General features: G+C 41.3%; 1 protein-coding gene and 1 pseudogene across 1 annotated transcript in view; one reads left to right on the top strand and one right to left on the bottom strand.

The window, feature by feature from the left end:
* Positions 1-26,448, bottom strand: part of NEBL (nebulette) — a 335,691-nt gene that overhangs the window by 221,346 nt on the left and 87,897 nt on the right. The window lies entirely within an intron of this gene.
* LOC112413942 (elongation factor 1-alpha 1-like) lies at positions 23,334-24,665 on the top strand (annotated as a pseudogene).

The raw sequence follows: 26,448 nt of genomic DNA, 5'->3' as shown, positions 1-26,448 counted from the left end.
ATACGGAATTTGTGCCAATAACACTAGTAATGTCTCTCCACGGGGCAGTATTCAACCTATTTAATAACCAGCACATCATGGACACCCACCAATCAAAAGGGGTCTCAGAGCCGGCCCGGCCATGAACCACTGGCAGGACTCACCAGTGTGGACTGAGGACCACCAGTCTGCCTCCAAGGCAGGAAAAAGCAGGATGCCAACGTGAGCCATTATGGAATGACAGCAGAATCGTGAAAAGAAATGAAAACTGTCTCAGTTGTAATATCAACTCTTCATACGTGTATCCTGCCCCATCGTTTAGAGCTTCCCTGAGGTTGGCTGCTTTGGAGCCCAGATGTAGTAAGAAAAGGAAACAGCATGAAACTGGGGTGGGGACAGAGACAGGATGAGAAGGGAGGGGAAGAGAGAAAGAGAGAAAGACTTCAACCCAGGCTGGGATCTGCCATCACACACTAAACATGAGAAACAACTGCTAGACCTCCATGAAGAAGACGCATCCAGCAGGAGGGGCCCAAGGAGCCCCGTGCTCTGCACAGAAAAGTTTCTAACGGCAAAGGAGCAACAGGGACAAACGCAGCACGAGGACACACAGGCCAGGCACAGCTCTGAAGACTAGATCAAATCAGACCTACTCATGAAGGGATGGGGTCTCAGGGACGGTGAGATGGAGCTGCTTCAGACAGAAATAGGAACTGGTACATTTACATCTACAATGTGCTGTGCTCCCTCCAAAACTAAAATGTTAACAGATTTGTTTAAGGAAGACCTCCTCCATGGCCGAAAAAATCTGAACTGAAGCCAGCTCCAAACTGCCACGGGCCTTCCTTTGTAAATGCTTTTGCTGCCTAAGTACACTTTGCCAGACACATCAGGGAGTTTCTCCTACCATTTTCTTTCCCACCTGGAAATCTCACGGGGCCTGAACACCCAAAGCCGCACACTGGGCTTCTTTACCTGGTTCTTCAAGGGCGAAGCATGTAGGCGCTCACATTCCTAGTCTCCATGTATACTTCTTTCTCCAAAAGAATATCCTAAAACTCACGCTCATTGTATTGGAAGGTTTTTGTTTGTTAAAGAGCAATAATGGGAAATGGCATATGAGGTAAGAGAAGGAGAAAACCTGGAAGTTTTCCTTTGAATAAAAGTTCCTGGAAAATTCCATACCTATTAATAATTTGCAAAAACCACCCTACTTTGGTTCTCCTTTCAGATGTGTAAAACTGTATAAATTAGGAAATTCTCATAGCAAATGTTTTAAGGCCTAGATGATAACACTGAGTAAAAACAATTCCACATTATTTCTACTAATATTCCAGTGTGAGCGCTGTCAGGGAAATTAACATCTAATGGGTAGAAGCGTTTTAAGATAATATCTTTTTTACACATTGGGGTCAATCCGGGCATTTTCTACCTAATATAACTCCTTAAGTAAAAATCTGTTAGTGTATGATCAACACTATTCAACGTCAGCGGAAGACATAATTTTACTCATGATATATTCTTCCAGTATCTTCGAGTTTAACATGCTTCTTTCACTCTCTTGCTATGTCACCGATGTGATGTCTCTTCATAGATTTCTCTCCCCAGCTGTCACCTCGTTCTTAATTCTACCACTAATCTTCCCTGCAGCACCTCCATAAACAACTCCCATATAATGCCACTGGTTGCAAAACATCAATTTTTATGATTTAAAAGAAGACGGTGAATTAGAGCAAGTAAATGGGGAGTGCTCTTCAGAAAGGAGGTTTACGCAAGCCGCTGGTAGATCACATAAAAGCGAGAAATGGATTATGATAATGTAGGCCTCCCGTACATGAAATACAAGCCCAGCTGAAAGGAGGTACAGAAAGCAAACCCCCGGCTCTCTAAAGGGCAGTCAATAACCTAACGATTTACCAAATTCTCTTTCTGCCTGTAAGGGTCAAAAACTTGCCACCCTCTGAATTGCTTCCTCGGCGGGACTCCATCGTAACCTCTATCGTGTGTTTACAAAAGAGGCCATGATCAAAGGGATTACACAGAAAACCGACCACACTATGAAATGCTTATCAGCTATTGGAACGTGTCACCTAGATTTTGAATTACTCTGTAAAAGGTGAGTAATTAAAACACACACACACACACACACCAGATGCTGTTTAAGAAAAATATGAGCTGGTAGAGGAGAGTCTGTGCCCGATGCTGTTGCCAACATTGACCGTGGGAATGTATAAACAGGGGCACACGTGCGGCTGGGCAGCTCTGTGATTCGGGCCCAGGAACCACCAAAAGGTGCTGGTGACCAGAGCCAAGACAACGCACGCAGATCTGGGACTCAAGCATCTGAGGCATTACCACAGTCTGAAAAATATTAAAAGCAAAGTTCCTAGGAAAACGGAACATTAGAAACACAAGAAAGATCACATTATCTTCCTTTGCTAAAAATAATAATAAACATAGTACCTATAGCAAATACTCAGTATCCGTAAAAATAACTATTTAAAGCCTAAAGAAAGAGGGGGAAGCATAATTCTGTTTTTTAGAAAGACCTACGCAAACCTAAAAATGTGATATTATACCCAGCTGTGCATTTTGGGTAAAAATGTTATAGCCTCACAGAAAAATGTGTGGCCAAAAATCAAATCAAATAAATTGTGGGAAACTAAGAAGAAGAGCCACTACCACTGGCATACTGGTCTATACTTCTTCGCCCATGTGTTACCGCCCACGTTCAGGGCAGACATCACTAATTCACACCACTCCTCCTGAAGGGTCCAGGAAAGACCCAACGTTCTTCTCAACACAGCACTCCAGGCAACCAGCGCCAAACATCCTGGACCACAGGCTAAAATCTCCTTGCCCTCCACAGACTCTACTTATTTGACAATTTGCAGATCAGTTGCTTCCTAACTTTACAGGCTATGAAAGTAATATCAAGAATCTAAAAGCTATTTAACCATCGGCCTCCACTATGCAATTAGCGATATATTCTGGTGGAACAGAGGAAGACTTCAACATACTTCAATTTGTTCAGTGCCAAACTGTGTACAATAATTCATTTGATATGGTTTCAGAACAGGCAGACTGGGGGAAAACAAAGGAAACTGTACCAAAATTAGCATCTTTTAGACCAGTGTGGGTTAGCGAAAAGGAACTCATAGTAGACAACATCACCAACTACTTACGGTGGCCCTGCCTGTCCCCCTCTAAGCAAGTCACATTCCTTTCCTGGGTACCTCAGGCAGAGTCTAACCACAAAACAGATCAACTCTTCTTTAAATGTACTTTTTTCTGGCTACTGATTATACAGTAAACGAAAACCCAATAGGCCTATACTGCTGCTGTGTTCAGTGCCTTGGATGAAGAGAAGGATGTGCAGCTTGAACCCTTTTCCATCACAGGTTAATGGCACAGGGAGAAAAGAGGGACCTTGTGAAAGGTCTGAATGAAATGCTCTATTTTATTTTATTTTATTTATTTATTTTTTTGAAATGCTCTATTTTAAAAGGAATACAGTTATTACCTTCAAAATTGTACATATTTGCTTCAATATGTTTGACTCAAGTGGCAAGCCAAGCACCTCCCACCCAAAGTCCAATGGAAATACTTTTTAAATGTACATAAACACATATATAATAAATACATATATAAACATACAGAGAGAGAGAGAGAGAGACAATGTTAGTTGTTTAAAAGCACTGACTGTAGAGAGGAAAAATTAAAGACACCTTAGCTGAGAGTTAATGGACAGAGTCAAAACTGTTGACCAGATATAAGGGGGCTCTGGAAATGTCAGCAGGGTCACCAGGCTATCTGAAAACCAGCTGGCTCCTTGGGCCCTTTCCCTTCTCCATTTACTCCCCATTCAGAGCATACTCCACTGGCAGGAGAGGTGGTCACCCAGGCAGGTATCATCAGTCTTATGGGCAAAAGTATGGCTTTGAAATTTTGAAGGAAAATAGTTTTATACTGTATCAAACTATGAGGACAAAAATATGACATTTTCAGTCAAGCCAACTCAAGTTTCCAACCTATGCACTCTATATTTTTTAAATATTAAAATAGGACATTTTCCATAGGAACAAAAATTTCCATAGGAACAAAATTTCCATAGGAACACCAAATTCAGTGGCAGCTGAGAATGTGCTTTTAAAGCTCTGACTAGAGCCCACAGTAAGAAATGCATCTTACCCCACAGCCCAGTACACAAAGTGTATATAAAATGGAAGTTTCCAAACAATATAGACATCTGTTCTGCCTGACGATCGCTAACATTTTTCTACTCTGTTCCAGTAGATTCCTTTTTTTTTTCTTTAATGCTGGTCTCAGCCCACTAAGTCAACGTCCTAATCCAGGAATGGGTCCAATTCGCAGTTTGAAAAACACTGAACTCACAGAAGCAGAGCAAGAAAAAAATTAATTAAAAACCATAAAAAAAATCCGAGGACCCACTGGACCTCCAGGTGTGCTATACTCTGTTGGCTGGCGGGGTTTAAAGGCATAGGCTGATGTGGCCAGGGAGGATTTTTGAAATGCCAACTGATTTTTCTCCTCCCAGTATTTCCTCTTCCATCTGCACAACCTCTCACTCACTCTGACTCCTTCCAGAGTTCACAGTCTCGTTGGGGGATGACAAGGAAGAAAGCAGAAAGGGCCGGCGAGTCCTTGCTTTTGTATCTCCCGATGCCTGAGACCATTAAGGAGACTATGCTGATTGGCCCTTGAGAGGAAAAAAAATCACAGAGAAAGTGCCCTTAAGAGAGTATCACTCAGATGAAGAGGGGAGGGGAATAAAGAGAATAGAGAGAGGGGACTGCAGGCCTAGGCCTGGCTCAGAGCCCCAAGTCCAGGCAGAAAGGGCCATTGGCAGTCCCGAGAGTCAGTGGCCTATGGAGTCCGGGACCACAGTGCCCTAGTATGTACTTCCACGCAGGACACAGAACCACTAGAACCAAGAAGGCTGTGGACAAAGGAACAAGAGACATCTCAGGGGTGATCTGTGTGAGCCTGGCCTTGAGAACCAGGTGATAAGGTCAAGATAAGGCCTCCTCCAAGGTCCTGGCAGCAAATCCCCAGTAATTTAGCCACAATCTTGGGGAAAGGGGGATGAAATCCTACATCTACTTACATTGGGTTTTCATCACCCCACCAGAATGAGGACTTGAAGAGAAATTAAGTTGTTATAGGAAATTAAAGTTACATTTCTGGTACACTTTACTTCAGGACTGGGACTTATATCTCCTTCTTACTGAACCAAACCACATATATATCTATTCTCCCAGGTAGATTTATTTATACAACCTAACTTTCAATGCTGTTCTTATAAGATTTAATTTTGTAGGATCAATCTATAAACAAAGCACAGAAAACTTTAGTTAAGGCATAAATGTAAATATTATAAAGCTTTTAATTGCTAAAATGGTAAATATCAATCAATAAACACAAAAACTTTTCCTCAATAATCTTAAAGAGTTTAAAGGGATCCTGAGAACCGCTGGTTCAAACTACTGTTAGTGAAATTTTGTCACTTTAAATCATAAATATGCCAATCAAAACAATAATCTACTGGACTGAAGTAAAAGTTACACACTGGGCTTCCCTGGTGGCGCAGTGGTTGAGAGTCCACCTGCCGATGCAGGGGACGCGGGTTCGTGCCCCGGTCCGGGAAGATCCCACATGCCGCGGAGCTCTTCCGATCTGAGAGGCCCGCGTACCACAAAAAAAAAAAAAAAAAAGTTACACATTAAAGAATTCTGGGTTTAGACTAGATTTTGCCTACCCATGAGATCCAGAAATTTCAGACAGGGAAAATAATTTGAATGTTTTGCTCAATAAAAAAAAAAACTTCAATGACTTTTCATTTGAATTTTCAGATTCTAAATTAGTGATGTTCAACTTAATATGATGGTGCTTATTAATTATTTGAAAATATTTCAATGGTTAATATTAAGTGATTTAGGCTTAATTATCTTATTGATTATTTATTTTTAAAATAACTGATTTTTCGGGCTTCCCTGGTGGCGCAGTGGTTGAGAGTCCGCCTGCCGATGCAGGGGACACAGGTTCGTCCCCCGGTCTGGGAAGATCCCACATGCCGCGGAGCGGCTGGGCCCGTGAGCCATGGCCGCTGAGCCTGCGCATCCGGAGCCTGTGCTCCGCAATGGGTGAGGCCACAACAGTGAGAGGCCCGTGTACCGCAAAAAAATAAATAAATAAAATAACTGATTTTTCCTCTTACCCCAAACCCCAAAACCCCCACTGCAGCCTCTATGTTCACTTGTCTTTTCTGGACTCTGAATAATTTGCCAGTTTCATTCTAAAGCTACAGATGCTTCTTGTATCAAAAGCTTACAAAGATACTCTGGCATCAATACCACAATAGCATTGTGCAGACAGAATAAAGACAATGCTATCCTTTCCAATAAAACTGAGGGAAGATCCAGACTACATGGAAAAAGCCATGGAGAAAAAGGAGAACTTTTTATGTGAAAGAGAAACTTCTTTTACTAAAAACAAAAAATACAATTTTAAAAGGTTATACTAATTGAGGTTATGGCCCCTTATTACCAACCTTCAGCTTATACATAAAATCATTTAGTTGACTCTTGAACAACACAAGTTTGAACAGCGTAGGTTCACTTATACACATATTTTTTTCAATAAATGTATTGGAAAATTTTTGGAGATTTGCAACAACTTGAAAAAACTCATAGACTAACCACGTCGCCTAGGAATATCAAAAAAATTGAAAGTTAGGTATGTCATGAATGCATAAAATATATGTAGATAATATTCTATCCTTATATATGCATATGGTAAGTGATATTTAATATAAAATTAATAATGTGTGCCTTTTCTTACTGTTTTATCACTTTGCTTTCAAAGAATTACAGTACCATACAGTATGCCTCTCTCTCTAAGTGGAGAAACTGCTTATCAGCTTATCATCTCAGGTAAGTGAGTTCTTTGGTTTTTTTTTTTAATGTAACGATGTTTCCAATACTGTGTTACGGATATGACTGTAACACTGTATGCCATAAAGATTTTATAATGGTTCATTCATTAGTGTATAGGCTAGGCTACTGTGAGCAATGCTATCGATGACACTGGGAGACCATAAAGCAATCATATTGCTGCTTCTTCATGAGCAATGCATGGATCAATGCTGTAAAGAAATATGAATTTCTTTTTCACATAATCTTTTCACTTTTGATGTCTAGTGTTGTAATACATACAACATCTACAGTGTTTTACATCATATAAGACCATATGGATGTAGGTACTGATAGACGATTCGTCTTGTAAACAGATGACATAAGCTTACTGCATCAATAATACAGTACAGTACTATGAATGTATTTTCTCTTCCTTATGATTTTCTTAATAACATTTTCTTTTCTCTAGCTGACTTTATTGTAAGAAGACAGTATATAATACATATAACATACAAAATACATATACAAAATAACTTTATGTTATCATAGTTAACAGGAGGCTGTTAAGTTTCTGTTAAGTTTCGCAGATTTTTCAACTGCACAGAGTACGGTGCCCCTAACTCTCGCATTGTTCAAGGGTCAACTGTAGTTTAAAATAACTAGAAGGATACCTATAGGGAGAGCCATCCTGCATTCCCTTTACTATAAAAGATCAAACACTAATAACTGCTTACATTAGCACTTACTATAGCGTCAGGCATTACTCTAAGGACTTCTATTCAGTATCTCATTTAATCATCCCAACAACCCTATCAGGTAAGTACTCTTATCAAACAGCTAGTCAGTGTTGGACACAGAAATCTAACATAGGTCTGCCCCCACCAGTGGTCTGTGAACTGGAGCCATCTCATGCTAGCTTATCAGAGTTCATTATTACATTTTCAGGAATGTTGTGGGCAAGCTGCTAAATACAGCCATTTTATACCGAAAAAAAAAAAAAAAAAAAAAAAATTAAATTATATAAACTTAGAGTTAAATAAATTATTATAATACAAGCAAAAGTAATACTCAAATCTCATCACTTCTTAATTATTTTACCACACTGTGTATTACTATCAATGTTCTTGGCATTATTTACATCTACTGTATTGTAAAGGAAAGCACTGTACAATGTATGCTATTGTGTATCTCTTCCGGACTCCATCTTCTGTGATGTCTGGTCCGTGGCTTGAAATTAACCATGGTGGGAGTCTTTTCACCACGGAAAATGGCAAATACTGCAAATCAGACTTTTTGTTCCCAGAGAGCCGGTTGTTAAACATTTACCAGCACACCCTGGATTCTTCCTCCAGACCACAAGTTCTTAACTCTCTAATTTTCTTTTCCACCTGATAAGCATTATACATTAATTTTTGTTTAACGAAAACAAACGGCTTTCAGACACGTTTTGCTTTTACTCAGAAAATTAAACCACATGAAAAGTAAAAGTAGTTCACTCCATTGAAGCATTTAATTAAGTTCTCAGAGGAAGACTTTGCCTTTCTGGTTCAAAAATAACATTTCCCAGGAAATAAAGGGGCGGGGGAGGGGGAGAGACTGCTCTGTAAACAAACAAGAAAGAAATGTTTTCACCAATATCTTCCTACAACCTACTTATACCACTTCCGCTAAAGATTTAAATCTGACATAAGTAGTTATCTTTCCCGAATGTAGTACAATTTGTATCTTAGAAAGAGTCTGAGATTATAGCTCAGCAGTCCCCTTTCCTCACCACATACTACATCACCCTTCTGTCTGATGCTTCACATCCAACAGATGGTGGAGCCATTTTTTATGCTTTTCTTCTTTCAATAAAATGAAGCAACACCAACCAGTTGTCAATCTACAAAAAGACAGCACTTGACATTGACTAATTTAGAAGCAGCCTTGTCAGAATTTTGAAAGCCTGCAATCATAAAAATCCAAGATCTCCAAGTGTGCTTTCTATGCACAATGAACAAGATAATTATCTCCTTTCCTTGAATACTTAACTTTCCCATTTAGGAGGGACAATTGCTAGATATCATTCTCCAAAATTTAATTTTCTCTTTAACAAAATAACGTGCATGTGACTCATATCTGTGCATATAGACACACATACATGATTAAACGAATTATGAATTTATTTATAAACTAGATTTTCTTTTTACTCAAAAAGAATTGTAGATGGGAATACTATAGATGGAAATATTTTAATATCATCGCTTTTCCTACGGAGAGGGTTGCAAGTATTGTAACTGTCACTCCTCAGTAAAATATCTGCCAAGCCAGAACACTGAGGTCTCTCAAACCTTCATTCTTTCAACAAGTAATGATTAGGTATCTAATAACAATGTTGTTATATATATATATATGATGTATTTGCTTTCTATTATCACCTATCAAATATCATAAAATAAAAATAGTTGTCAAAGTTCAAGGTGGGAGGAAAGAATTGTAAAGTGAGTTATATGCACTCAACCCACTAGTCTATATCCACAAGGTAAGTACCACTACCTGAAGCTCCTTTCTACAGAAAGCTAAGGTTGGATAATATGATTGCTGACCAATGTTCCCTAAATAATGCTGCATGGAATATAGATTCCATGGGGTGTTAAAAAATTGTTGTTCAATATAAAGGGCGGGGGGGGGAGGGGAGGGTACTCTGTCATCAAATACATTTGGATGACAAAGTTAAACAGGATATTTACTGTAGGACTGCTCAGATTTGGCCCTTGCTGGCCAGGAACATCTCACATAGTTGGTGTTCCTCAGATCAAATCCTGAGAAATGCTCATTTACGCAGCACTGTAGCCTAAGTATGTAGATTGGAGAGGATAGTTTAAAAGAATAGAAAATAAATTCACATAACTGTCCACAGATTCTTTCCTCAGCACTGAGACTTCCAGCTGGATACATTTGCTTTTGATTTTCTTTGAACGTGTTCTGCCTGATGGCTGGTTGGCCAACACCAAACCACCCTTTCAGGCCCTGTTCAAATGCCCCTGTTCCATAAACCCTTCTCTGATCTCCCAGCCGCACACTCAAAGCAGCTCTTGTGCAACTCACTTATGACACCCATTGTATTGGCATTTGTATACATCCCATCATCCCTAACTGCCTGTATGCTTCCTGGGGGGAGGAGAGGAACTTGCAAAAACTATTGAATGAAAAAAATGAGTAACTAAAAGACTGATTAACTGAAAGAATGATACAGTAAACAGCTCACTGGAAATGGTAGAAATAAAAAGGTATAACTGACCCAAAATAGACATCCTCAGAAGAATGTTAATTATAGAATACTTTGCTAAAATGGAAATTAAGCTTTTCTCTTCCAATATATCTGGATTCCTAAAGGCTTCGATAAATTGTTAAAATTAAAACTGTATCTTTAAAATTATTACTTTTACTCTGCACCACTTGTTTAAAGTCAGTAACCTTCGTTATGGTTTCTGAATTGTAGGCAGTACTACAGTAAATGAACAGAATCCAAAACTTTACACTCAGAGATTAAGTCTGACCGCTCAAGTATTGAACAAATCATAATTCGTAGGAAAATTCAATTTACACATTTAAAGAAACGTGCTTGTCTTCTTTCAGGTGTCAAATCCCAGTCTTGCAGCACTGACTGCTGAAAACTGAAAACCCACCCCAAAATGCTATTAACGTCGGTCCTCACAAACCCAGAAGACACCAAAAAACACTGTGAATGTCCAACTTCTTAAAAAAATAAATCCTCTTTGGCGAAGAAATAAAGGTAGACATGTGATTTCTCATTTGCTTCCTGCTTTTAAAATTTTGGGATTCTTTAGTGCCAGGTTATAACCTAATTTTAAGATTTTTATCATTTGCTACTTTATTTTAATAATTAAAGAGGAAATGTCCAACTTGGATGGGAAAAAAGTATACATACGGTTTTAATACATCTTTTATAGTTTTATATTTTCAAGGAAGCATGATTTACAGAATAAACATTTTATGCATATGTCTGTCAAGTGGCCTTTTCAGCCACACTAGAGGTTGATCACTAATGACATCCCAATAGTGAAAAGGCCGCAAATCTAAACTGTGGGGGAAAGGAGATCATAAATCTAGTCACTTTTACTCAGTACTGTCAGTTAAATATATATATACACATACACACACACACACACACACACACACACACACACTTACGCCTTGCTGATTTACTCAGGAACAAAACTAAAAGATTGTTGCAAGTTACGCACATTGACTATGGTCATGAACGAAGTGATGACTGAGACATCCCTTGTCAAAATGTCTGTCGATACTTGAACGAATCATGTCGTTATCTGGGAGCTCTATGCCTAAAGACGGTGTCCAGTCAGGCACTTGATAAGAAGAATAGGACAGAAAGCAATAAAAATATCTATCGGACTTTGCAATGTTCTAGTTATTTCAAAAGAAGGCTCTATCAATAATAAACTCACATTTCTCCTAAGCTCATTCAATAACAGATCCCTTTGTATTTAATACCTTCCCAAATGAAGTTATAAAAAGAACTGTTTTTTTAATATAATCTTCTTTGTCCCCAAAATAAATTAAGATTCAGATAAAGTAAATATTGGCTAAATACATAGTGGGACCAAACAATCTACTGGACTTCTATGGAAATCTGGTCCCTAAAATAATATAAGCAACTATAGTATGAATCAGAAGAGATGAGTCTTAATTCTCTGTGACCTTGACCAAGTCACTTCATCTCAAGAGGCTCCTTTCCTCATATTGTAAAGAGAGATTGTAATACCTTTCCCACATGCTTGAGTGTTGTTGTCAAAGGCCATCAACTGAAATAAATCATGAAAGGATATATAAATTTCAAGGATTATTTACTTTGCCAAGAGGGCCGCTTTTATCCCACAATGATGCTGCCATATAGCTTATAAGCTTCCTTTCTTTGTGGGGCATGCAAGCACCACAGAATATTTATGCAACTGATACATCCAGAATCTCCTCAACAAAAGACTTCTGTATGTCACAATATCAACACATTTCAATGCAAAGTGAGCAGCTTTCCAAGATAAAAATTTCCGCCGTGGCAACTCCACCAAGAGGAACAACCTACACTGAATTCTTACAGCATTCCTTGTCATTTGCATGGGCTCTTTCAATCTTGTTGTCTTTCCCTCACACACTGTTCTGAAAGAGTTGGTATCCCATCAGTCACTGTGACAGTCCCACATTACAGATCAATGTAATTTGTTTATTGACTTCTGAATACCAAATTCCTCCGAGGAAAGTCACAGATCCACAACATGCGGGGAAAATATGGCTGGAAAACATGTAAATACAGACGTGCCCTGACAGCTCCTGATGGCTGCCACTCAGAATATCTCCCAGAGTACACTTCTTCCTTTAGGGGCCACTGTACTCTTAAACATGATAAATGTCTTCCTGCAGGGATGGGGAGTGGGGAAGGGAACAGACAACCAAAGTCGAACAACAGATTTAGTGGCACGTGAGTTCTAAAAACACCACAGTGGTAAAGATGTAAATGGCTGCTGTGTTAGTCAAGTCTCCAGAACAAAAGACCCAATAGGATGTATATACATATAAACAGAAACAGAGAAGGATTTTAAGGAACTGGCTCACGTGATTGTAGGGGCAGGCAAATCCGAAATCTAAGGCCAATCCACCAGAAAGTGCTGAATATTGCAGCTGGAGTCTGAAGGCAGTGTGGAGGCAGAATTCCTCCTTCTCTGGGAGATTCCTTACGTGGGGAACTCAGTCACCAACTGATTGTCACCAAATAGGCACCTGCACACAGAAGCTCTTGGTACCTAGGGCTAAGTCTGTAGAGATGCTTGAACCAAGATCAAACGGCATTGTCTTGACAGAGTACAGATAATCCAGTGAAACCACCAACAGGCAGGAATAGCAGTTTCATTCCAGACCTGGGACTGGGGGTTTACAGAATGGGTCCTCTCTAGCCCACTGTCTGTGGAAATGCCACCTCCTTGCATCCGACGAGGGCTGGAGCCACAGCTAAATGTGGCGGCACGGGCATTAAGTGTAGAGAGGAAAGGCCCAACACCCATCTGCTCTGGCCTAGCCCTCTGATGACCAAAGTCAAGGACCTGGGGTCACCACAAAGAATTCACTGACAACGTTCTTCAGCCCCCACCATCCTGACCATGTACAATACAAGATTTGTAGTTTGGAGACTCCAGAGAAGGGAAAAAAGAGTATCAAGTGTTATGCTAACTTCTTGGTTATAATCCCATCTCCCACCTTTTTAAAACAGTGGCCATCCTTCTAGGTGTTTTCTACATGTCCATGAGCACTCACATACACTCACGAAAGTCTTGAAGGAAATATGCAAAAATATTAGCAACGATTGTTTCTGGATGATGGGCATTTCAGGTCGTTTTTTCTTCTTTATTTGTTTAAATGCTTAAAACATTTACAATGAGCATTAATAGTTGGGGGAAAGACAGTAGAGATGTTTTCGCTTTTCAGTTATAAAAATACGCTAATCCCTTGTAATCTCTGTAAACCTCATCCAATGGTCTCTTACTATAACAATTTCCGAGGAAGTATGCGCATTTATTTAGCAGTTCATTTTTAAAGGTGTCCCTGAGACTTGAGCGAAACAAATATGAGGAGTTGTGTTGTAAGTATGACAAAGTATGCCTAAACACTCAGGATATCAGGGCAAAATGAGCAAAACAGGAAAAAAAAATTTTTTTTCTAAAATACTTTTTTCAAAAGAGTTTCTAACCAACTTGTGATAAGATAATGCTGTGGCTAATGAGCTAGAAACAGTACAAAGGTGGTTTCGGACCCACTGATATTTTCTCTTTTTTATGCTGATTTTGGTTTTCTGTTTGTTTTTATTGTTATTACTATTAACAAGAAAAACAGAAAGTTCCCGTTAAGGTTGAGTCAGGTCGGATATGTTTAGTGACTATATTTCCTGAAAAACTATTTACAATTTTGAGGACTGGTAAGAACTCTCTGAGACCTCAAGAGACATTATAAAAAGGGCGATGTTCAGCTAGCAACAATTTTTAAAATCTGCTAATTCACATACCGAAAGGAAGCAGGGCTACGACGGGGATGGGGTCTGGTGTTAAAGTGACAACTCTTTTAACTTTGGTGTCAATGCTGTATTTACACACAAAGGTTAGGGCACACAATGGTCCTGTGACATATATAAAAAGCCACTCCCCTGCTTCAGTAGCTTAAGGTAACCATCATTCATCTAACTGCATCCTGGCTTTCCCACCCTCCAAGCTCTATCACTTGGGCGTGTTATTTAACCTCTCTGTGTCTCAGTTTCCTTCAGTAAGCACCTCACAGAGCTGTTATAAGGATGACGTGAATTAATATTTATAAAGTGCTTCAAACGGGTCTGGCACACGGTAAGTGGTTTGTGTTCGATAAACTGACATTTACACAACTGCTTGCACCACCCAACTCTATGACAAGCCCATAGTCCAAATGATCCACCCAAATTAGCCCCAAAAGTAGCCACAATTCCTACAAGAGAATTCAGGGGGCTCCCGTATGAAAATGAAAAGAAACTACCCAAAAGGCCTCGAAGTAGATGCATCATGGTGACACACACATTAGAATCAGCCAGAGTAGCTTGGCTACAGGCTGCCCTGAGGCTACACAGACAAATGCTTTGTTTGTCCTGAGGCTTAGTTGTCTCTGGGTGATTCATCACAATGCAGACCAATGAACCATGTTCAAAATGTCCTGCATTAGCACTGGAGCTGAGTTAGGTGGGAAGCAGAGAGAAACTTGTATTCACTGAGCTTTGACATCGGCTAGACAGTGTGTAAGACATCTCCACATCATGATGTAAGGATGACTACCTGTTCCTCACAGTAGAGAACATTCTGCCATCGTGAAGCTGGTGGGGCCAGCTCGCTCCAGGATGCCTGACTGCAGTCTGGACTTCCTCCTACACAGTGCTCCCTCTTGTTCATAAAAACTAGCATAGAATACTTCAGAGAGGAGGGGGAAATTTACTCCATTCCTGAATCCAGTATTTCCCAAATTTGTGAAAGTTTCAATGTTAAAAACTAGATATGCAAACGGGCCTATGGTGACTGTCCTCTGGCACTTTAAAAGCAGTAGGGAAAAAATCTGGAGCAACAGGAACGTGTATATGCTGCCGGTGGAGGAATAACTTAGTACAACCACTTTGCAGAACAAAGTGGCATCACACTCAGAAATGCTGGAAATGCACACAGACCCAGCAATTCCATTCCTAGGTACGTCCTCTAGACTCAGAACTCTTTCACATTTACACCCACACTGTCTATCAAAAAACTGGATACACTGTACACTGAAATACTACACAACAGTGAAAATCACAGCAGCAGAATTCAATCCCGAAAGCATAATATTGAGTGAAATACAGCAAGTCAGGAGAGTACACAGTTTTATTCTAGTAGTATATAGTTCAAAAAGATATAAAATCAAGAAATATATTGTTTATGGAATCATTCACATGCAGATTAACTACAAAAGAAAGCAAGGAAATTACAAACACAAAAATTTAGGACTGCAGTTACTTGAGTGGGAGAGGAATGTGGTCAAGGAGGGTGTTATGGACTGAACGTTTAGGTCACCCCAAAATTCACATCCTGAAATCCTAATCTCCAATGTGACAGCAATAGGAGGTGGGGGACGTTGGAAGGTGCTTAGGTCAGGAGCCCTCGTGAACGGGATTAGTGTCCTTATACAAGAGGCCCCAGAGAGATCCCTCATCCCTTCTGCCATGTGAGGACACAGGGAGAAGGCAGCTATGAACCAGGAAGTGGGTCTCACCAGACACTGAACCTGCCAGTTCCTTGCTCTTGGACTTCCCAGACTCCAAACTGTGAGAAATAAATGTTTGTTGTGTAAGCCCCCCAGGATATGATATTTTTGTGACAGCAGCCAAATGGACTAAGACAGAGGGATCCATGCAGTACTGGCCACCTCTTTCTTAAGCTCAGTAATTTGTATGCAGATGCTATTTTTATAATTCTTTAAAATGCGCATTTAATTTATAGTCTTTTGCATGTATAATGTATTTTCTAAAACAAAGCGTTGTTAAAATAAGCAGAAAAGATCAACTTTATTAACCGCTAAAAGCAAAACAGTCATACACACAACTAGCCACAAAATAAGGCAAAATAAAACGGAGAGCTGACATTCCCTCAGTGTCTCTGTGCCAGGACCATGGCGGGGATTTTCACATAAAGGAATTCCATTTTAAAAAGCACAAAGGTAATATGAGGTCTCAAAGAAAAGAGAGATGACACCTAGGTGGGAGAACAATTTCCTGAAGAGCGTTGCTTTTTGACTCTTGCTGTAAGACTGGGTAATGCTTTTGAGCAAGTAGCGACAGGGTGACTGGATCCCTAGGGTAGAGAAAACAACACTTTGAAAGAGGGCAGCAGAGGGACACTGGGCATGTCCAAGAAATGTCAAATAGTCCAATTTGCATCCTTGCCTTAGCTTATACATATAGCCAGAGATACAGTTTACTATGAACTGGTTCCCAAATCTGAGCTCTGTTAAGAGTCTGGATGATCCCAATAGCCTATTAACTCCCCAAGTCTGAGTTCCCAGTAAGACTCTATTAGAAATGCCTGTACTGTTAATTTATTCACAGTGTAATACGACACGAAAAGAATTTTAAAACTAGACTTGTTTCTCCAAATTTCTTCAGTAAATCAGATAGTCTTGAACATCAGTTTACTCCACTACCAAAGGGGAAATTTCTAACTTTAAATCTATGTCTACGGGAAGATACATCAACTAAATAAAAACAGGACAAACATTTTTATTCCATGGCCACTGAGCCTGCGCGTCCGGAGCCTGTGCTCCGCAACGGGAGAGGCCACAGCGGCAAGAGGCCCGCGTACTGCAAAAAAAACACATTTTTATAGTCAACTGCAATCAGTTTTGTGTGTTTTCTCAGAAATATGACTAAGAACAGCTATTATCAAAATGAATAACATTCATTCTAGAGGCTGTGGGACCAGGCTACCAGTGCCACAGCCCATCAGCTCCTCCTATTCTGGTCAAGAGCCAGGGTTGGTCAAATATGTTACACTCATATCCTTTCATTCTGCCTGTGATCCTGACAGCAGCACACTCTCTCTGCTCCAGAAGAAACACATACGATCCATTACTGCTCTTCTAGATTTTTGGAAGATGCTTTAGCTAAACATGGCATTCAACTAGTCTATCAGATAAAGTTTCACTGCAAGTTTTAAAGTAATCAAAAATAATTTCAAACACACACAAAATGGCTTCAATCACTTATAAAGATGTGGGTTTAAAATATGGATAAAGAGAAGGGGGAAAAGCTATCTACCATAACACTTCATATTTGAGAATCTACAAGCCAAAAACTTCTACTTTGGAAACAACAAAGCATGCATTAAGTTTTGGGGGGGGGGGTTTCGTAAGTTTTTAATTTTTTTTTATTTATTTATTTTTTTGCAGTACGCGGGCCTCTGCCTGCGTTAAGTTTTATAATGCTTTTTTTTAGTATTTCAGAATTTTCAGGCCATTCAGTCTCTATTTCTTTTGGCCGCATTGGGCCCTCGTTGCCGCGCACAGGCTTTCTCTAGTTGTGGTAAGCGGGGGCTACTCTTTCGTTGTGGTGCGCGGGCTTCTCATTGCAGTGGCTTCTCCTGTTGCAGAGCACCGGCTCTAGAGCGCAGGCTCAGTAGTTGTGGCGCACGGGCTTAGTTGCTCCGCGGCATGTGGGATCTTCCTGGACCAGGGCTCGAACCCGTGTCCCCTGCATTGGCAGGCAGATTCTTAACCACTGGGCCACCAGGGAAGCCCTATAATGCATCTTAAAGTAACTTCTTCTAAAAGAACCAACATTATTTTACGGCATGCTTATCAAATGCTACATTAAATACAAAATTATCTCAGTCCAAAACCTCAAACTAAACTTTCTTAAAACTTCACAAAGCTATTGTAGTATCAGAGTTTCAGCTAAAGATTTAAGGAAACTTAACAACAGTTCAAACATCCTTTAAGTGATTGCCGAACTGTCAGTTGTTCTAGACCTGATTTGGTTCACTTCAGAACCAAGGATTTCCTTACCTATGTGTGTAAAACATTTGGACCAGGACTCAGATGCCCTGGGTTTTAGGCTTAGCTCCTATACTTGTACTTACAATTGGTAAGTATAGGAGATGAGCCTTAAACCCAGGACATCTGAACTTGGGCAGGTCAAAGGCACTAAGCCTTGATTTTCTCTCCCAGTCTGCCTATATGTAGAGTGTTTATGAGGATAAAATAAAAGGATATAAAAGTAATTAAATATAAAATTGTGAAATATTATTATTGATATAAGTTATTATAAAGTATTTAAAAGATCACATATTGGAAAAGCTCCACTATCACGTCCCCCCATTCACCATGCGTACCAGTGACCACCGCGCCCAGCAGTCACGGCTACGCCGCCGCATCAGGCAGCCGGAGCACCTGTGCCCGCATCTATTGTTGCTTTTACCACGCTGGATGTGTTACAAATGCTGTTTGCTGGACTGTCAGCCCCACGAGACCCTGCACTCCTCAAATTCTGCATCTCACGTGGTGGGCACAGACACACTCATCTGTGGGATGTCGACAAATGCCCCAACGGGAAAAAGTTAACGTTTGACACTAGCATAAGCAGGATACAAAATCCCAGGGTACTAAAAAAGGTAAGTCTCATTCCAAATTCCCTTAGACACATTCAGAGGAACTAGGGAAATACTTTCTAGCACTGACAGGTAACTCAAATCCTTTCTGACTCCTTCAAACGGGAAAGGGGGATAAACACCCTCTTGATAAATGTAAACCTCAGAGAGTATGGGATATATAACCTTGCTAGTCTCAGCGTTTCCACCAAATAATGTGCAGTCAATATTCTCAAATTAATTTCAACAGGTAGTAAAGCATAATTCCCTGTGCTGGCCAAACATCTGTTCACACAAAGTTATTTTACTAAAACGGAAGTCAATTGCTGTCTGCTTTGATTAAAACTCTCTGTTGTCTCAACTTTCTTCAGTCCTCTAACATCAGGAAAATGAAAGTGAACTTGCCTTGATTCAAAAAAGAAAGTAGGGCTCTCTTATTGGAAACTGTGTATTTTGGAATAAAAGTGAGTCAAAGAGCCATCACGTTAAGGCGATAATACCAACCTTTAGCTACAATTTTGAGTGAACAAAATAAAACTGAACACTCCTCAGACAAGCCAAACTGGGGTGTTCTTTGGAAAGTTTTAATGGAAGTCCTAGGTCATATTTTATGTTAACTCAATATACAAAAATTTGATATAATAGCATTTGGGTATTAGGACATTAATCTGTCGTACAGCATTTGAGTCCTGCCAAATACAAATATTTCAAGCCTCCATGACATGCTCTTCACTCTACTGGGGTCTGATGCAGGGTCATCTAAAAATAGCAGTTGGAGACACAGCCAGATCTCCCAGGCAATGCTGAAGAGGCACCTCTAAATGGCAGAAATGGTAGTTTAAAAAGACAGTACAGCTTATTAAGGCCCTGAGAGCAAAGCACAGTGGGAGAGCTACCATCCCCTATGGCTCAACTCCTTGTACATACTCCGTGGTCATATCCATCTGAACTCATTCTTCACGCACATTAGGCAGTAATCATTATTCTAAACAAAAGGGGGATTTCATACTCAACTAATGGGGTAAAATACATCACAAGACATAGAATTTTATTTTATTTATTTTTGTGTGTGTGAGTGGTACGCGGGCCTCTCACTGTTGTGGCCTCTCCCGTTGCGGAGCACAGGCTCCGGATGCGCAGGCTCAGCGGCCATGGCTCACGGGCCCAGCCGCTCCGCGGTACGTGGGATCTTCCCGGACCGGGGCACGAACCCGCATCCCCTGCATCGGCAGGCGGACTCTCAACCACTGCGCCACCAGGGAAGCCCAAGGCATAGAATTTTAAAAGGTCCTAGAGGTCAAGTGGAACAGCGGGTCTCCAACTTGGACGTGCATAAGAATCACCTGGCGGGCTTGTCGACACAGACTTCCTCTGCGTGGCTATTACATTCCACATCCTCTTGCCACCTCAAAGACATGGTTCTAGAAATTGTCCCCTTTTCTCTGTAATACTCCTCCTCTCTATTGTGTCATTCCACACTGGTATATAAGCATACTGCTACCTCTCCCACTGTTTTAAAATTTTTCCTTTGAACTCTTGGTTTCTCCACTGCCACCACCCCATTCTTCTCATGCCTTATATGCAAAATGCCTCAAAAAGCTGTCTACACTTGCTTTCTCTAACTCCTGTTTCCATTCTCTCTTGAACTTCAATCCAATTCTCGCCCTCACCACTTCACTGAAACCACTCATGGCAAGGACACCAATGACCCCCACATGATCAAGCCAACGGTCAGTCCTCAGTCCGCATCTTGTTTGTTCCATCACCAGCATCTGACTCAGTTTATCCATCCGTCCTGTCAGAAGCACATTCTTCACCTGGCTTCCAGAATACCACACTCTCCTGGTTCTCTTACCACCTCGCTGGCTGTTATGAATTGAATTGTGCCCCCCAAAAAAGATACGTTGAAGTCTTAACCCCCAGTACCTGAGAATGTAACCGCGCTTGGAAATAGGGTCTTTGCAGATTTCCCATATATAACCAGGTTAAGGTGAGGTCATTAGGGTGGGCCTTAATCCAACACGACTGGTGTCCTTATGAAATGGGGAAATCTGGACGCACAGAGGCACAGAGGGAAGATGAAGTGAAGATACACGGGGAGAAGATAACCATGTGACTGGAGTGACGCATCTACAAGCCACTGAATACCACATGTTGCCAGTAAACGCCAGAAGCTAGAAGAGGCAGGGAGGAACTCCCCCGCTAGAGCCATCAGAGGTAGCATGGTCCTGCTAACACCTTGAATCAGACTTCTAGCCTCCAGAACTGTGAGACAATAAACTTCTGTTGTTTGAAGCCACTCAGGTTTTGGAGCTCTGTTCTGGCAGCTAGCTGTATGAAACTAAGACACTGGCTAACCCTCCTTAGCATGTATGGCTGGTTCTCAACTGCCTAACCTTGGGGTGGCTTAGGGCTCAGTCACTGTACTTCTTTACTTTCCTGTATATACCCACACCGACTAGATCTCAACCAGTCTCACGGCTTTAAATACCTTCTCTATGCTGACTCCAGCCCAGACTTGTCTCCTGATCTCCAGGCTCATGGATCCACCTACCTTCTTCACATATCTTGGATGTCGGGTAGACATCTCAAAGCTAACCAGTCCCACACCAAACTCCTGATTCTCCCCAGAACACCCGTGCCTCCTTGGGCCTCTCCCGTTTCCATAAATTACTACTCACTGACCAATTTCTCAGACAAAAAAAAAAAAAAAAGGATATTTATCTCCTTGTATTTTCTTTTTTTTTTAATTTATTTATTTTTATCGTTGGCTGCATTGGGTCTTTGTTGCTGCACACGGGCTTTTCTCTTGTTGCGGCAAGCGGGGGCTACTCTTCATTGCGGTACGCGGGCTTCTCATTGCAGTGGCTTCTCTTGTTGCGGAGCACAGGCCCTAGGCATGCAGGCTTCAGTAGTTGTGGCACGTGGGCTCAGTAGTTGTGGCACGTGCGCTCAGTAGTTGTGGCGCATGGGCTTCGTTGCTCCGCGGCACGTGGGATCTTCCCGGACCAGGGCTCGAACCCGTGTCCCCTGCATTGGTAGGCAGATTCTTAACCACTGCGCCACCAGGGAAGCCCTATCTCCTTGTATTTTCTATAACCCACACCCCAAAGGTAAATCCTGGTGGCTCCACCTCCAAAATATATTCTGAATGTGACCTCTTCCGATCTCTTCCACTATCACTACCATGGCACAAACCCCATCGTTTCCCACCTGGATAACTTCCCCTGACACCTGATGGGGCTCCCTGCATCCACCCCTGCCTCCTACAGTCTATTCTCAACAGAGCGACCAGACAGGACTTGTAAAACATAAATCAGACACCATCACTCTTTTCTTCTCGGTTAGTGGAAGTCAAAATTCTTTAAATCTTCTAAAAGAATTTTCTGTTTCCTGCTTCTTGCAAGCCCCACCTCCTTTGCCCTGTACTCTCTCCACTCATTGTTCTTACTTTTTCCAACACACCACCGTGCTTCCACCTCCTATCTTTATACTTGCTCTTTCCCCAAACATCACAGCTCACCCTCTCACTTCCATCAGGTCTGCTCAAATGTTCCCTCATTGGAGACCATCTCTGATTATCCAGCATAAAATAGGAACCCACCCCTCAACCCAGCATTCTCTTTCCCTGCATTACTGTTTCCATAGCATCAAGCACCAAGTGATTTGTGAGCTATTAACCATTTTTTTAAACCTGTGTCCTTTCACTAGAATGAAGTTCCATGAGAGCAAGGGAACTGCTATATCCCCAGCTCCTAAACTGGGCCTTGTGCTTGGTAGGCACTTAATACACGTGTTTTGAGTGAATGAAGAAATTTAAAAAGGAGGTAGAAATCCCTAACATGAGGTGACATTTGTTTTTACGTAAATAGCTTTTTCACAAGTTCATTTACCTACATTTCTCCAAAGTTGGCACAAGCACAGCTCAGTCTCAGCCTTGCAAACATTGTGGCCATAAAAAAATAAAATAATCAGAGATCCTAGGAAGAAGTAAAACTCTTCAGATTTACCCCCCAGAAAGTATGCTGATATCATTCTTCCTTTAAATGATGTTTTTGCCCCTAAAGATGGGTGCGTCCTCCTCGGCCTCACAGTCCCTAGGGATTGAGCCAACTACATAAGGTGACTCTTTGGCATCAGCTTCTCCTCTGCAGAAGTTGTACCTGGGTCGGCTCTACAGATAATAATCTGTAAATTATCACACTTTACGTGAACCTAAGTTACAGACGCAATCACATAGCCATATGAATCAAGTGTCTGCTTCTGCAGGATGAAATGACCATCCCAAAATGTACTTTCCCAACATGCAAAATGCAAGCCCAATGAAAAGAGCCAAGACGTAAAATGAGAATACTGAAGCAGTCAGTGATGAAGATGCAGATCGCGTTCTCTATGTACACAGCAGCTGCATCATTTGTGAGGTTTAATTTTATCAGACTGACTTCTATTTCATGCGCCAAGTTTTTTTCCGTTAGGATTTCAGCAGGTGCGAAGTGACAAATCAATACAGCTAAATTCTTAGCCTCTGAACGAAGAAACCGCTCTATCACAACGTGTTAGGGTGAAAGACAGAAAAGGTTGGGGGAGGGGAAGCAAGAAAAGGCAATAAAGAGAAAGAAATGAGATTTTGAAAGGAATCTGGCTTTTTCGCAACGGGCTTGCCGCCAGGACACAGGTGTCAGGAAAACCACTGCTGAACCTAAGCAAAAATGGGAAAGGAGACATCAACATCGTTGTCATCGGACACGTAGATTCGGGGAAGTCTACCACTCCTGGCCATCTGATCTACAAATGTGGTGGGATTGATAAGAGAACCATTGAAAAGTTAGAGAAGGAGGCTACCGCGATGGGAAAGGGCTCCTTCAAGTATGCCTGGGTCTTGGACAAACTGAAAGCTGAACTCGAGCGTGGTATCACCACTGATACCTGCCTATGGAAATTCGAGACCAGCAAGGACTATGTGACCACCACTGATGCCCCAGGACACAGAGGCTTCATCAAAAACATGATGACAGGCACATCCTGGGCTGACCGTGCTGTCCTGATGGTTGCTGCTGGCGTTTGTGAATGTGAAGCAGGTATTTCCGAGAATGGGCAGACCCGTGAGCAGGCCCTTCTGGCCTACACTCTGGGTGTGAAACAACTAATTGTTGGAGTCAACAAAATGGATTCCACCGAGCCACCCTACAGCCGGAAGAGACACGAGGAAACTGTTAAGGAAGTCAGCACCTCCATTCAGAAAACTGGCTACGACCCCGACACAGCAGCTTTTGTGCCTGTTTCTGGCTGGAATGGTGAAAACATGCTGGAGCCAAGAGCTAACATGCCGTGGTTCAAGGGATGGAGAGTCACCCGTAAGGATGGCAGTGCCAGTGGAACCACACTGCCTGAAGCTCTGGATTGCGTCCTGCCACCAACTCGCTCAACTGACAAGCCCTTGCGTTTGCCCCTCCAGGACGTCTACGAAATTGGTGGTATTGGTACTGTCCCTGTGGGTCGAGTGGAGACTGGTGTTCTCAAACCTGGCCTGGTGGTCACCTTTGCTCCAGTCAACTGAAGTCTGTTGAAACGCACCAGGAAGCTTTGAGTGAAGCCCTTCCTGGGGACAACGTGGGCTTCCGTGTCTGTCAAAGATGTTCGTCGTGGCAATGTGGCTGGTGAGAGCAAAAATGACCCACCGATGGAAGCAGCTGGCTTCACAGCTCAGGTGGTGATCTTGAACCATCCAGGCCAAAGCAGTGCTGGCTGTGCACCTGTGCCGGATTGTCACACAGCTCACGCTGCTTGCAAGTTTGCGGAGCTGAAGAGGATTGATCATTGTTCTGGGAAAAAGCTGTAAGATGGGCCCAAATTCTTGAAATCTGGTGATGCTGCCATCGTTGATACGGTTCCTGGCAAACCCATGTGTGCTGAGAGCTTCTCTGACTAACCTCCTCTGGGCCGCTTTGCTGTTCGTGACGTGAGACAGACGGTTGCTGTGAGTGTCATCAAAGCAGTGGACAAGGCAGCTGGAGCTGGCAAGGTCACCGAGTCTGCCCAGAAAGCTCAGAAGGCTAAATGAATAGTATCCCCAACACCTGTCACCTCAGTCTTAATTAGTGGTGGAAGATCGGTCTCAGAACTGTTTGTCTCAATTGGCCATTTAAGTTTAATAGCAAAAGACTGGTTAATGATAACAATGCCTCGTAAAACCTTCAGAAGGAAAGGAGAATGTTTTGTGGACCATTTGTTTTGTGTGTGGCAGTTTTAAGTTATTAGTTTTTAAACTCAGTACTTTGCAATAGAAACAACTTGACCAAAAATCTGTCACAGAATTTGAGACTCATTAAAAAAGTTTAAGGAGGGGGAAAAAAAAAAAAAGAAAAGGAATCTGTTATGTATGCCCAGGAGTGCTGTTAGAAATTTTGTTCCTTTGTTTCCATATCTGAAGGATTTAGATATGTGTCTTATCCGGCCAACCCCTAAATCCCCCACTGGTCTATTTATTACTGCTACACACAACAGAATTAGGACTTGAAATGGGATCTCTGGAAGGTAACAGTGCTGTGGCATCGATTTTTTTTAACGTATTGAGTATTTGAGAAGAGTGTACACCTAAAGAGCACAAAGAAGGGAGGGGTGGCCTAGCTGTGGTCAAGAAGATGAACCTACAAGAATGATTTTGCTGCAAAGGAGAACCAAAAGTGGAAGTTGAGTATATAAAAGATAAAGCATTAGAAATAAAGGTTGCACGAAAGGCCACAGGTATATGAAAGCCAGAGTGATTTCAGCTTGGGGACACTTGGGACATTACAATATATGCCCAATTGCTCCAGGGACTGAAGGACATAGCAAAAGCCCTGGTGTTTAAAAGAGACGCTCAACCACACACGCAGTTACGATCTTGTTCCCTTATACCTTCCACCTTATTTCTAACCTCCTCGGGTGTCCACCCTTGCACACGTCACGTGCTTGGCCCTGCTCCTACATCGCTCCCCATGTGCTATCAAGGACACAGGCTGTGGCTTCTGTCCTGCATGGTACCTAATGCTCTAAGTTCGCAATTAATACCAAACCACTAATAGTTATTAGAGACCTAATATTTTAGACTAACATTAGAATTACATTTAATTAAATTTAATAAATAAATTATAATGAGTAACGTGGAGCTGGAATGTCTCTTTAATGAAATCCATGGAAACATGACTGAGATTATCAAGGTTTTCTATTCAAACTTTTAGAATCAATGTTGGTTATATTTTCCTTCTGATTCCCACTGTAGAACAGAAATGTTTTTTTGATTTTAATTTTTATTGGAGTATAGTTGCTTTACAATATTGTGTTAGTTTATACTGTACAGCAAAGTGAATCAGCTATGTGTATACACATATCCCCTTTTCTGGATTTCCTTCTCATTTAGATCACCACAGAGCACTGAGTATAGAGTTCCCTGTGCTATACAGTAGGTTCTCATTAGTTATCTATTGTATACATAGTATCAATAGTGTATAGATGTTAATCCCAATCTCCCAATTCATCCCACCACCTCCCTTTCCCCCTTGGTATCCATATGTTTGTTCTCTGTTTGTTCTCTACATCTGTGTCTCTACAGAAATGCTTTTAAGTATCTCTGGAGTTACAGTTAAGTGTTTTTTTTTTTTCACTTGGGATTTTTATTTTGTTTTGCTTTGTCGTTTAAAAACCACAGCAATGATGGAGGCTTAAAATAGAAAACTAGTACCTATTTAAATATATAGTAGAGGTCAAAAAACAATCTGAATTCAAATGAGATTTCTAAAAACACATACCTATTTCCTTTCTGATTTCTACAGATTTGTTCACTCCTTAAAAACTTTTATGCTATT

Source organism: Neophocaena asiaeorientalis, unplaced genomic scaffold (assembly GCF_003031525.2).
Source record: "Neophocaena asiaeorientalis asiaeorientalis breed wild unplaced genomic scaffold, Neophocaena_asiaeorientalis_V1.1 scaffold217, whole genome shotgun sequence".
Classification (NCBI taxonomy): Eukaryota; Metazoa; Chordata; class Mammalia; order Artiodactyla; family Phocoenidae; genus Neophocaena; species Neophocaena asiaeorientalis.
This window is presented reverse-complemented; position numbering and strand designations above follow the sequence as displayed.